This window comes from Equus asinus, chromosome 16 (genome assembly GCF_041296235.1).
Source record: "Equus asinus isolate D_3611 breed Donkey chromosome 16, EquAss-T2T_v2, whole genome shotgun sequence".
In the NCBI taxonomy this organism is placed as follows: Eukaryota; Metazoa; Chordata; class Mammalia; order Perissodactyla; family Equidae; genus Equus; species Equus asinus.
Genome location: NC_091805.1, coordinates 5,508,112 through 5,520,780, shown reverse-complemented (window position 1 = coordinate 5,520,780; position 12,669 = coordinate 5,508,112). Strand labels below are relative to the sequence as shown.

Here is a 12,669-nt window from a genome sequence, read left to right as displayed (position 1 = left end):
CCTGTGGGACAAGCATTATTATTCTCATTTTACAGAAGAGAAAACTGAAGCTCAAAGACGTAAGTGACCTGCGCAAGATAACACAGTTCTTTAAGTGGCAAAACTAAAATTCAAACCTAGATTTGCTGCCCTGCAAAGTTCATGTTTTTCCCATTAGACAACACAGTCTGTCTAAATTAAACATAGTTTTGTGCAGTTTTGATATGACCTGAGGTTTCCAAAGGGAGCAAAGTGTAGACCGTTGTCTTTGTTGTTAATCTCTAGGCGTGGTACGGAACAGTAAAGTTTCAGTTACGACGAAGTATTTCATTATGTCGCAAGCTCACTGCTTCTCCTTCCTATAAACAACACGCATTCTCCCTTCCCTTCCCTTCCCTGCCCAGATGACATATTTGACCCTTCACCTTCAGTAACTTTCGTCCTCTTCTCTGGCTCTGACTCAATCTACACTTTGTACATCTCCCTCCTTAATTCGATTTTCCTTGACAATGCTAGTTCACTCTAGTCTCTGGTTTTTCTATCTTCCCTTGTCTTTTGATATCTTGAGCTTGGTAATTGATCATTAACAAACATTTGCTTACTATCTACTACGTACAAGGCACCATGGTAGGTGCTGGGGATTCAAAGATAAATAAGCATAATCCTTGTCCTCAAGGAGCTACAGTTCAACATGTTAATATCATTATTGTCATTATCATCAATATTCACTACCAGCATTATCTCCATCACCATTATCTGTTGCAGACTTACTATGTGTTTTGCGATTATCTATGTAAAGATGTGAAGTAAGCATTATCTTCATTTTGTAGTTGGCGGAACCAAGGCTGAGTTTATACAACTTGCACAGCTGGTATGCAGAATATTCAAGGCTGGTACCCAGAAATGTAGAGTTCATAGTTTAGGCTCTGAGGACTACATTAGTTTGCCGCCTGGGTAGTCAATTACAGGGCCATTGGAGGAGAAGCAAACAATTACAGCACCATCGGGGGAGTCTTAAGGGGAAGTATGCACGTCTAAGTCTTTGTCACCCCCAAGACTGTAAACTTTTAGAAGGAAGGAATGATGACATGAGCTTCCTTTATGGGACCTCTGCAGTTCATAAAACAGAGCCAGGATTACATTGACCTCTCATTAAATCCACATCAAAGCTTTCCTTGTTGGATCTCAGGAAGGTAAAATTTGGGCACATCTATAAATAAACACGATGCGCTGAGCAGAGGCCATTGTTTTGATTCTTACCATTATATCCAGGTCATAGCCACGATGTGATTGGATAGATAGATCTGCAATCAAATAATTAGAGCAATCTGGTAAAGGCTTTAAGAGTGCTACAAGCAAATCTCTATGAAAACACTTCATGCTGCTTGGATAGGAGAGGGCAGGGTTCATCGAGAAAGTGATACTGGAACCAAGGTTTGAAGATGAGTCAGATCTCATGAGGGGAAAGGAAGAAAGCCCAGCATGTACATACATGAGGAACTGAGCAAACACATGGCATTTTGAGAAACCACAGGACGTGTGGTCTTATTTGTGTGTATGTGTGTGTGCGTGAATGTGGCAGGTATTGAAGGGTGAGACAAGGCTTGGGGGGTTAGGAATTAGATCATGAAGAGTTCTGTATAAATATTTAGGAAAATTTGTCTTTATTGTATAAGTGATTTATGGGCATCAAAATTAGAGTTACTTTTTGATAATCTAATACAAATCTGTGGATGCTTTTCAGAGCACGCACATATATACAGCATTTAAATAATCTGAAATAGAATTACTAATTTCTTGAAGTCCTTGGGGTTCCTGGAACAGGGGTTAAGACACCCTCTAGAAGACGGGAGGCCTCTGAAATATTTGAAGTAGGGAGTTTATAATAGGGCTTGAGTTTAGATCACTCTAGCTACAGTGCAGTGGATAATTTAGTGAAGGAGACAATAAAGTAAGTGAGGAGAACTCTCAGAAAGAAAAAGATAAAGTTAGAAAGAAATGCAGATATTAGTAGATAAAAGGAATGTCATAGGCATGATATTTCTTTAGTTCTGCAAAGCATTTAAAAGTCTTCTATGATATTCTTGTGAATAAAATAGGAAAAGTTGAGTAGATAATAGTCTTGCCAAGTGAATCGACAATTAGACGAATCATCATATCCAACGAGCATGAATCAGTGGCTTTCTGTCCATTGAGAAGGAAGCCTCTGGTAGAATATCCCAGAGACCTATCCTTAGTCTGGGCTCTCCAGTGCCTTGGATAAAACTAGAAAAGATGTTCAGAAATGGCACACTGTAGTGGCTAAGAGGTTGGGATTTGGCATTAGACATTCCTGGGGTTGAGCCTTGATTCCGACACTTGCCATCTGTATGATCTTTGGCAAGGATGATATAGTAATACCCACTTTGTAGGCCTGTTCTGAGGATAGAATGAGGTTAAGACATTTAACACAGTGCTTGATCCATAGTAAGCCCTCAATAATGATTAGCTACTTTTAAGATTATTATCACAATTTAAGATAATACAGAGATTATCTTAAATAATGACAGACTCATTGAAAGTACTCAAAATTATCTCAAACTTTTGGAATACTGGACTGGAAATGATAAGAAAAATATCAGCAAAAACAAATGTGGAATTCTTATATATCAAGATTAAAAGTTAACCAAACAGGGGCTGGCCCCGTGGCCGAGTGTTTAAGTTCACGTGCTCTGCTGCAGGCGGCCCAGTGTTTCGTTGGTTCGAATCCTGGGCACGGACATGGCACTGCTCATCAAACCACGCTGAGGCAGCGTCCCACATGCCACAACTAGAAGGACCCACAACGAAGAATATACAACTATGTACTGGGGGGCTTTGGGGAGAAAAAGGAAAAAAATAAAATCTTTAAAAAAAAAAAGTTAACCAAACAATTGTGGTTTGGGGAAAACTGGTTTGGCAGAAGAACATGTGAAAAAATATTTGGGGGTTTAGTTGACCATCAACTTGCTACAGTTGGGTTCAAACATTTCCCTTATTGGGCTGCGTCAGTGGATGAGTAACAGATGGATCACTAGGAATGAAGCTTTCACTGCTTTTTGTGTGCTTTGTTTTAAAGCCCATCAGCCAGCAACCGGAACACTTAACCACGAGCTAAAGACCAAACTCTCCAGGGTAATGATGCACAAGAACATCTGTGGTGCTAGAGTCGGAATGCTTGCGTCCCCCAAAATTCATATGCTAAACACTTAATGCCCAACGCGATGGTGTGAGGAGGTGGGGCCTAGCTGTAAGTCATTCTAGCTCCTCTATGTGGGATGTCGTCACAGCATGGCTTGATGAGCAGCTCCTAGATCCTGGCCGGGATGGGAACCAGTGAGCCCCAGGCCTCCAGGTTGGAGCGTGGGAACTTAAGCACTCGACTGCAGACCGGCCCCTAACATCCCTTTCTTACAGATGCAGAAACTTTGAGAGCTTAAGTAGGTAGCTCCAATTCAGAGAGCATGCCACCCAGACTTCCAGCTGTTCTACTTTGCTGTTACAGTAGAGCGCATCAGAGGCATGCGCGTCGGTCTTGATCGCACGCTGTCATTAATATTTGACCCTGGCAGCTCGCTGATTCTAGCTGCACCTCCATTACAGCGGACGTTGATCTTGGCACCAGCAACCTCACCTGGCTGTAGGGAGGATGTGCACTGACCAACACCAGGTGTCACCAGAACTGCAAATTTTCCCTTCTGTCCATCGGGGGTTAGAAACAATCACTTTGAGAGCAACCTGAAGGATGGGCAGCAGAGAGAGCTGGCTTGTTTGTCGATAAGACTGATCCCACCCTTGCAGTCAACCAACCCAAATAACTGCCCACTCCACCGGGCCTGCCGGGCGAGAGCCCAGTAACCCTTACGGCCAGGAATGAGAATGCGGGAGATGGAACCAACCGACAGAGGCAACAGAAAGTCTCAGAATGCATAAAAGAAGACAGAAGAAATTCCAGGAATTGTGGGAAGCCGCAGAGAGTAGATATGGAGTTAGCTTTCTCTTAAAAAAAAAGTGGATCATATTAGTTAGAATTAGTAAAAAGATAAATGATACTCCATTCTATGATAATTTACAGAGTATATTCTGTATAATGTAGTGATAAAGACAAAGAATGTTGGAATCAGACTAAATTAAATTTGAATCCTGACTTTATCACTTACTGTGTGACCTTGGGCAAATTACTTAACCTCTCTGAGGTTTAGCTTCATCATTTTGTAAAATGGAGATAGCAGTTTCTACAGAAGTTGTAAGGATTGAATATGATGATACAGGAATGTCCTTGTTATCTGAGGATAGTCAGTGTCAGAAAAAAGTCACTTAAAAATGAATGTATTTAAACACTTCCTAAAATTTCATAGTATAAAATGATAAAAAGGTTTGATTGGGACTCTAGTCAAACTAAATTTGCATAAAAATCTTTTGTTAACAAACCACGATCAAATAACTAATGAGTTCTTAGAATGAAAAAAATGATTTCTGTTGATATTTTGAGGAAGGGCATATTTTTCCGGTAAAATTGTATTACAGCTCTAAACACAGTCTAGGTTCAGATTTGCTTTGATTCATGATCATAAAGTGAGCCATTATTGCTGAGTTAATTGAGAGTTTTATAAATTTTCCTAAGGGCCTTTCAGTTTCTTGATTTTCTTTTGAAATGGCTATGGTGTAAGCTTCCTTTTTTTCTTCCTCTTCAGTTATTAATAGTTTTATTTCTGCCAAATCCTCAATTGACAGTGACTTTGAGTGTGACCCAAAGAGCTTTACACCAACATTTTTGTTGACTTCACGGAATCCTGTATCCTTTCTGAGCCCGGCACTTTCATTTTCCAAGAAATGGGCTCTGCATCCGCACGGTACGCCCACTGTGAGGCAGTGGTTCATGGGGAAACTGACTGACCTGCGTTATGTCAGGAATGGGGACAGATGGCGTGGATGCTGGTGTCAATTGGGGAGAAGCGATATTAGAAGGGGGACGAATGTTATAATACTTCCCTGTCATGTTGGTATTTACCTTCCTACAAAATCCAATAACCGCAAAGATGCTGATAAAGACGTTGGGAAAGAGAAACACCAGCACGTGTAAGTCTGATGCCAGCATCTAATCAGCACCCAATAAATGACAGCTATTGTCACTAGCAGCGGCGAAGAGTTTGCCTGGCAATCACTGCATGTAATACACTGTTTCAGGCTCCCCTCAACACCAGATGCACTTTGCACATGAGGGCAGGTGGAAGGTTAGAAGCCCCTCTGAGGTCAGCAGGAAGAATTGCATCACGAGAGCTCCAATTTAGAAGGAGGGTAGTGATCTTGCGACTTTGTGAACCTCAGCTGAAGTGATAATTAATAAACTAACATTACTTTTTAAAAATCACAGCAGCTTTCCTTCAAAAAATTTTTAGGATAGGTTTGTAAGAAAAAGAGTGAGAGAAAAGTTATTACATATAAAATGTTGCTTTTTTCTTTTTCTCTACATCCTTGAATGTTACAATTTTACATAAACTAGTTGGCTTAAATTATATGAACTATATCTTATATATGTGTATGTCGTATATATGTGTTTACGTGTTATATGTTGCATATAAAAACCTATAAATAAAATATTTTGTGTATTTTTGGTATATTTGTGTTTTTGTCTATTTTAGAGTTTTTGGTAGTCTAATGAATGCCATAGCCTGCTCTAATAAATAATAAAGCTGTGATGGGGGCTAAACTGAACATATACCTTTCGTATATGTTCCAAGGACTATGCTAGATGTTTCACATGCATGACCTCATTGAATCCTCACACTTAGGAAAAACATATTATTATTACTATTTTGAAGATGCTCCAATGGAGGCTTCAAGAAGCCCAGGCACTTCCCCAAGTGCTGCTTTGGCTTCTCACCTCCTGAGATGGTAGCATCAATTGACTTGCTGAGTGCCAGAAGGAGGAAAAGGGGCAAATCTCAGAGGAGGAGGCCTCGGTCTCATTCCTGAGGACCTGCTGTGAGCTGAGCACTGTCTTTGATGCTTTACACTCAGTGCGCTGTTTAATTATCACCACAATCCTGTGCCCAGATAGGCGTTACCACATATTACAGATCAACAAACAGAGTCTGAAGGAAGATCGTCGTGTGCCCCCATTCTCACAGGAAGTAAGTGACAGAGTCAGGATTTGGTGTGGGTCCACTTAACCCCAAGCTCTTGCCATATAAGAAGCCCCCCAGGCCTCATCTCAACCCACAGTGGCACTGGGTGAGTGACACCTGTTACATGCTTTTCAGTGTGCAAGGCATTTGCCTTCAAACATGCGGAAGGCATGCTTAAGGACATCAGTTATTACAGGATGGAGTTAAGGATACTGAATTTCTGGGAGTAAAAAAGATTAGAGTTATTTTCAGTCTTCCTCTTCATTTTATATATATATATTTATTTATATTTATATATATAAACATTTTATATATATATATTTATTTATATTTATATATATAAACATTTTATATATATATATTTCACTTGCATACATTTCTTGCTTTTCAAATTCCACTCAGTCCAGAAACATGGTCAGCCAACAGGGTTTATAGAGAATTTTCTTCAAATTGGGTCTTTGCTTACAATTCCCAAACCATCATCCAAGATTAATGCCCTGCTTAACTTCCTGAAATGATCTGTTTGACTCAGAAAACAGGAAAATTAAACTTCGTTTTCATCATCAAACTCCCATCAAGCATATTCAACACAGGGACTATTGTGAACAATGGACACGAGGAAGGAGACAAAGTCATAAGGAAAATGTCTTCGGTATGAGGACTCACATGACCAAATCCTAGACAATTTCTCCATATAGACAGGATGGAGAGTTTTTTTGATCCAGCATCTGAACCCGAGCCTGCTAGAGCGCGGTACTACAAAGAATATGAATAATGACGTTAAGAGCTAATTTACGTAGAGCCCTTCACGTGATGGCGCCATGCGGAATACTTCACGTGCGTTACGTCTTCTCCTCTCGAAATCTCTCTCTGAGGTACGTACCATTACTATGGGTATTTTACCACTGAGGAAATTGAAGCTTAGTGAAATTAAATAATTTGCTCAAGGTAATTGCTCAGCAGTAAGTAGAGGCGCTGAGACTGAAAACCAGATTTAATGTCAATTGTCTTCTTACACCCTAGCCTGTATTATTAACGTTCACCCACTCATGTCAGGGAGCTTTGCTCCAAGATCCAGCTGGATGCACAGCCTGCATTCTTAATGGAGCAGTATCACCCCAAAGGGGCCGAAGCCTGGTTCTTGGGGGAAGGTGAAAGAAATCTTACTTTTTTCTGTATAAAGCACACAGATGTACATAAGTACATAAGCAGATGTATGGTACCACCATGATATTAAAATTCTACTGGGGAGCAATTAAGGGAAAACAAAGTTCTAAAAAGTGTCCCTGGGTAAGGGAGGGGATATGAATAAAGTGTTTGAGAAGCACTGGTTTACAGTTTTAAAAGGGCCGTGGATGTGAATGTCCTTGGACACCTCATCAACTCTCTTGGAAAAAACTTTAAGGCACTGGTTTTGCTGAAGGATAATAGTTTCTTTCTTTCTTCAAATTTACACTCAGTGAATAATACGTGCAGCGCCCCCAGTAGGGGTGGTCTAATCAAGATATGTGGGAAAACATCCAGTAAGGGCCACGCAAAGCAAGAGAGGACAGGAAAGGGAGGCTCGAGAGCCTGGTCAGGGCAGGGGAGGTGTTCTCCCGTGAGCACGTGGGCAGTCCTTGAGCTGAATATAGTCAGGGGCTTCCACACATCGGAGAAGCTGGAGACACCCCGGGCCAGCCTTCAAACCACACAGGCTCATGGCCAATGGTAGGGGACAGTGACCGGGGTCTAAGAACACCAGGAGAAGGAGGAAGGAATCTGTCAAGGGATGGGGAGAATGAGAGGTCCCAAAGGACACCCAAGCACGTTGGCAGGTGGAGGATGTTTCTCTGTGGAAAGTCTGGGATGTGTTTTCAGAGAAGTGGTGGCTACTTGAAGGACCGCCAACATTAGAGATATTCTCAGGTTCAAGTGGGAAACATCAAGACTTTTAGAAAAGAACAAACATTCGCTGAAGAACCATAAATGGCTAAAAAAGTACAAAAACAAATTCAGCCTCCCCAGTAATCCAAGAAATGCAACAGGAAGAAAGACAGAATTTTTTATCTTTTCAGATTAGAAAAGATCTCAAAACAGTCAATCCTTCATGTTTGTGAGAATATTATGAAATAGGTACTTTAATATAATGTTGGTAAAAGTAAAAATTGGAGGAACCTCTCTAGAAAACTTCTTGGCAATGTGTACCATGAACCTTTAGAAGTTTCATAATTTTAGCCCATAATTCCAATTTTAAGAATCCATTCTAAGAAAATATCTTAAGGCCAAAGAATTATGTGCAAAGATGTTCACTGCGTGTGGGAAAACTTGAAGCAATTTAAATGCTTAATAATTGAAGTGAAATAAATCATGATTCATGACAGAATGAAATGTCATGCAGATATTAAAAAGTTTTCAGTAATTAAAAATGGAGCTGAAAACAATCAGCTATTATTCATCTATTTTCTCTATTAGATCAGAAAGGGTAAAAGGTACTGACATAACTCAGTGTTGACAAGGGCATGGAAAAATTGTTAATCATAACGCTGGCATGAAATTTTGAAGGGACATTTGGTAATATGTAGTAATATTTAAAATATGCATGCTCCTTAACATATTGATTCCACTTTTAGCAATTTCTCTTTAGGACAAATTATGACAAGTACATGAGGATATAGGTTTAAGGCTGCTCATTGCACCATTATACATAATAGCAAAAAAAAAAAAAAGTGAAAAATCTAAATACCCACTAATAAAAGGTAGGTATATGCATATAATATAATCCTATGGAACCATCAGCATGGTTATTCAGATGTACACATGCACACACACACGCATACATATACACTGCGCATAGTAAATTTAAGGGGCTACCATTGACCGAAGGTTACCGAGCAGATTATATATTCTATTTGCATAAAATTGTACATAACGTGTTTCCTTGATTATGAGAAACAGACTTTTGAAAACATTCAAACATTTCTGAAGCTGAGATGTGTCTTGTAATCAACGTCAAAAGAAACCTGGCAGCTGCTAACACGTTCCCCTGTTGTCTTTGCATGACCTTGAGAGAACGTAACGGCGAGTAGACTAGACGTTGTTAGTTCATCTCAGGGTCTCCTCAGTTGAGCTCAGTTCCTTGAATTGATAGCCTCTCATGTGACTGAATTTTAACTTACGTTTGTACTTTTACTTCCCCTCCTACGCTCTTTTCTTTAAAGATTCCATCCGATGCAGTCATAAAGTTAACAGTTATTTGTACAATGAATAGACTCTCACACACAAGGCCATGCAACTGCAGGCAGGAGAAACTGCCACGTCCTTTAAAGTCAAAGCCACAGAACTTTGAAAGACGGGGCACGTAACGGCTGACTGAATCATGTATCATGAAAGAATAGATAACTCAGGTGCTGAAACTAGATCTGTCAGAAACTTCTAGCTGACTTTCAGAAAAGTTGTTTACCTTTGGCAATTTATAAATAAACTTGGGGATACGAATGCAGCTAAAAGCCTGGAATTTTCGATGTGCCCCCCAATTAAACTGTCAACGTCAAAGAGAATAAAGAGGTCAAGATTACAAACCCGCCGTAGAAAAGCGTCAAGCCACTGGACAGCAAACACCACTGCTGATGCCAACAGTGATCCAGGCGTATCTAATTCTGAACAGGAAACAGGTTTAGACTCAATTTCTGATGCTTGTACTAAAGATAGTGGCTTGCATTTTATCTGTTATTGCTGGTTAGATAAAAATGCTTTTCTATATCTAATGAAGTTTATTTTGCACCCGAAAGGTTGTTATTAAACCAATGGAGCATATCCCAGTGGCTTCCTGGAATCAAGTAAATGAATGCAGCACTCACACGAGTAGGTGTGTATATGTGTCTGTGTGCGTGTGTGTAAATATATACAGAGAGAATTTTATTCAAGACGTTTCACCAAATGTTAAAAATGTTATCTCTACCAGTCCCTCAACAGCGTGATTTCAGGGTTGTATTCACTCATTTTATTTTATTGTTTTTCAGTTCCAGGATTTTTTTCTTTTCTTCAGCTTTACTGAGGTATAATTGAGAAATAAAATTGTTGGATATTTAAAGTGTACATCTTGCTGATTTGATATATATACATTGTGAAAGGATTCCTCCTGTCTAGTTAATTAACACATCCATCACCTCACGAAGTTTTCTTTTCTTTTCTTTTCTTTTTTGGTGAGAGCATTTAAGTTCTACTCTCATAGCAAATTTCCATTGTACAATACAGTGTCGTCAACCTTAGTCACCACGTTATACATTAGATCCTCAGACTTTCTCCATCTTAGAGTTGAAAGTTTGTGCCCTTTACCAACCTCTCTCTATTTTCTCCACCTCCCAGACCCTGGTAAACACTTTTATGCTTTCTATTTCTAGGAGTTTGAGTTGTATTTGCTTTTTTTAAGATTCCACACATAAGTGGTACCACACAGTATTTAGCTTTCTCTATCTAGCTTATTTCACTTAGCATGATGCCCTCATGGCCCATCTATGTTGTTGCAAACGGCAGGATTTTCTTTTTTCTCTGTATTTACTCTTTCATCTATTCTTTACCAGGCTCTTTGAATTTTTAAAAGTAATGTGCTTATATCAATTTCATAATCATAATAAAGCAAACTATGAGCTATTTTCAAATATGCTTTAATGGCATGCAGGACATTATCATATGTTAAAATAAAAGGATGCATAATTATACACTGCATGAAAATATAAAGTACACACACACACACACACACACACATGCGGTGACATAAACATGAAAAATCTTAGAAATGAAATACACCAAAATGATAACAGTGGTCATCTGCAGTTATTACGTTATAGATTATCTCATTTTCTTTATACTTTTCTGTTTTCCTAAATTTTCTATAATAAGCATGCATTACTTTGATATTGTGGCAAAAATATTATAAATAGAAATTGGGAGTTATATTGGGATTTTAAATAACACTGAGTTTTATACATTTGTCTTTTATTTGTTTCTTGAATATTCCTGTTCTTACCGTTAAAAAGGGGATGCTGGTGGTTTGAACACTACTGAAAGTTATTCCCCTAGGGGGCTGATACTGAGGAGTGGAGAGGCATAAAGGAGGCTGTCTGTCGTAGTCGGACTCCCTGATAACCTGCTATTTGAGCAGCCAGTTTCATGGGGAATGGGCTGTGAGCAGAGTCCAAAAAAGGCAAAATCTAAGAAAAGGAGTAATCAACATTAAGTAACTCATTCTTCCTCTTCCTGGACTCATCCTTTACAGCGACAATTGCAACTCTTGAAAGTCACCAAAACATCCTTGAAAAATTGACATCACCCTTGCTCCTTCATGACACTTCTACAGAATAACCTTTTGTGTTTTCTCAGAGGCATATTTCAAGTCTCTAAGTCAGGTCTTAGGGGAAGCCATGCTGTAATTACCCTAAATACAAGACCAAGAGACACAGTTGTAAATAGCACACATGGTCTGCGTGAATGTGGGCCAGCAGGAAACGAAGTCCCAAGGCCACATTTACTCACGTCCTGGTGACTGAATCCAGCACAGCCAGCGGAAAAGGAACAAGTCCATGCAAATTCCTGTCCATGAAAGTTCATGCTCTAGCAGAAATTATTACCGCACGCATGTTGCAAAAACAATTGAAGACACAAAAGGGTTAAAAATCTTAAGGGCAATGACTTATCTTAATGCCTTAGCTTAAATGCCATATCTTGATGACCCCAAATCAATCTTTGATTCAATACCTGAAGCAATGAATGTAAAATTCTTAGCACATGTTGAATATTCATTAATGTTAATTGTTGTATTAGGAAATGATTACATCTGTATAGCAACTACTTTACTGTTTACAAAAGCCTTTCACAAGTAACTGACTAAAATCTGTTAGCAGTATATGTGGTGTTGATCAAATATACTCATTCCACGCACAGAAAAGGGCTTAGAAATGGAAAATTCTCCTGAGTCTTGACATTACCACTTTGGGTCATTTCTTCATTCATTGTGTCAGCTGTCCTTTCTGAAGGGGGCAGTCAGAGGTTCCCCTCTCTGTCTGCAACAGTCAGAGGCAAGAGTACAATAGGAAGGGCAGCCTCGATCTGCAACAGCCCTTCTTACAAGACATACAATGAAAGGCTGGTGCAGGACGAGGGCTCACAACCACGCAAAAGTAAAGCAATTCCCTCTGGCGATTCTCTGCTTCTCCATCCTTTTCTCAGGAAGTTTGAAATTACTTGTCAAATCTGCTGAAATGCCATGATTTACAAATCCTTTAATAAAAGAGATGGTAACAGCTTTTCTTCCAACACCTCCCATCAGCATTAACACAGCACCCGAGGAGTGCATCACCAGGCAGATCATTAGTCCCAACAAGTCAGCTTTAATGATAGGCTCTGGTGGAGGCGGGGGGTGTATAGCAAGGAGGAGGCATTGTACTTCCAAATCATTCTCCTGCTCCATAAGCAGTGGAGAAAAGACGGCTCACTGTCCATGCTGACAAGGAGGGCAACTCACATGTAGCAACTCACAGCAGATCAAGTTGCCAGATGTTTTATG

General features: G+C 39.7%; 1 protein-coding gene across 24 annotated transcripts in view; it reads right to left on the bottom strand.

Annotated features, from left to right (window-relative positions):
* The window catches only part of SGIP1 (SH3GL interacting endocytic adaptor 1), a 198,835-nt gene that overhangs the window by 30,631 nt on the left and 155,535 nt on the right, over positions 1–12,669 (bottom strand). The gene's annotated exons all lie outside the window — the stretch shown is intronic.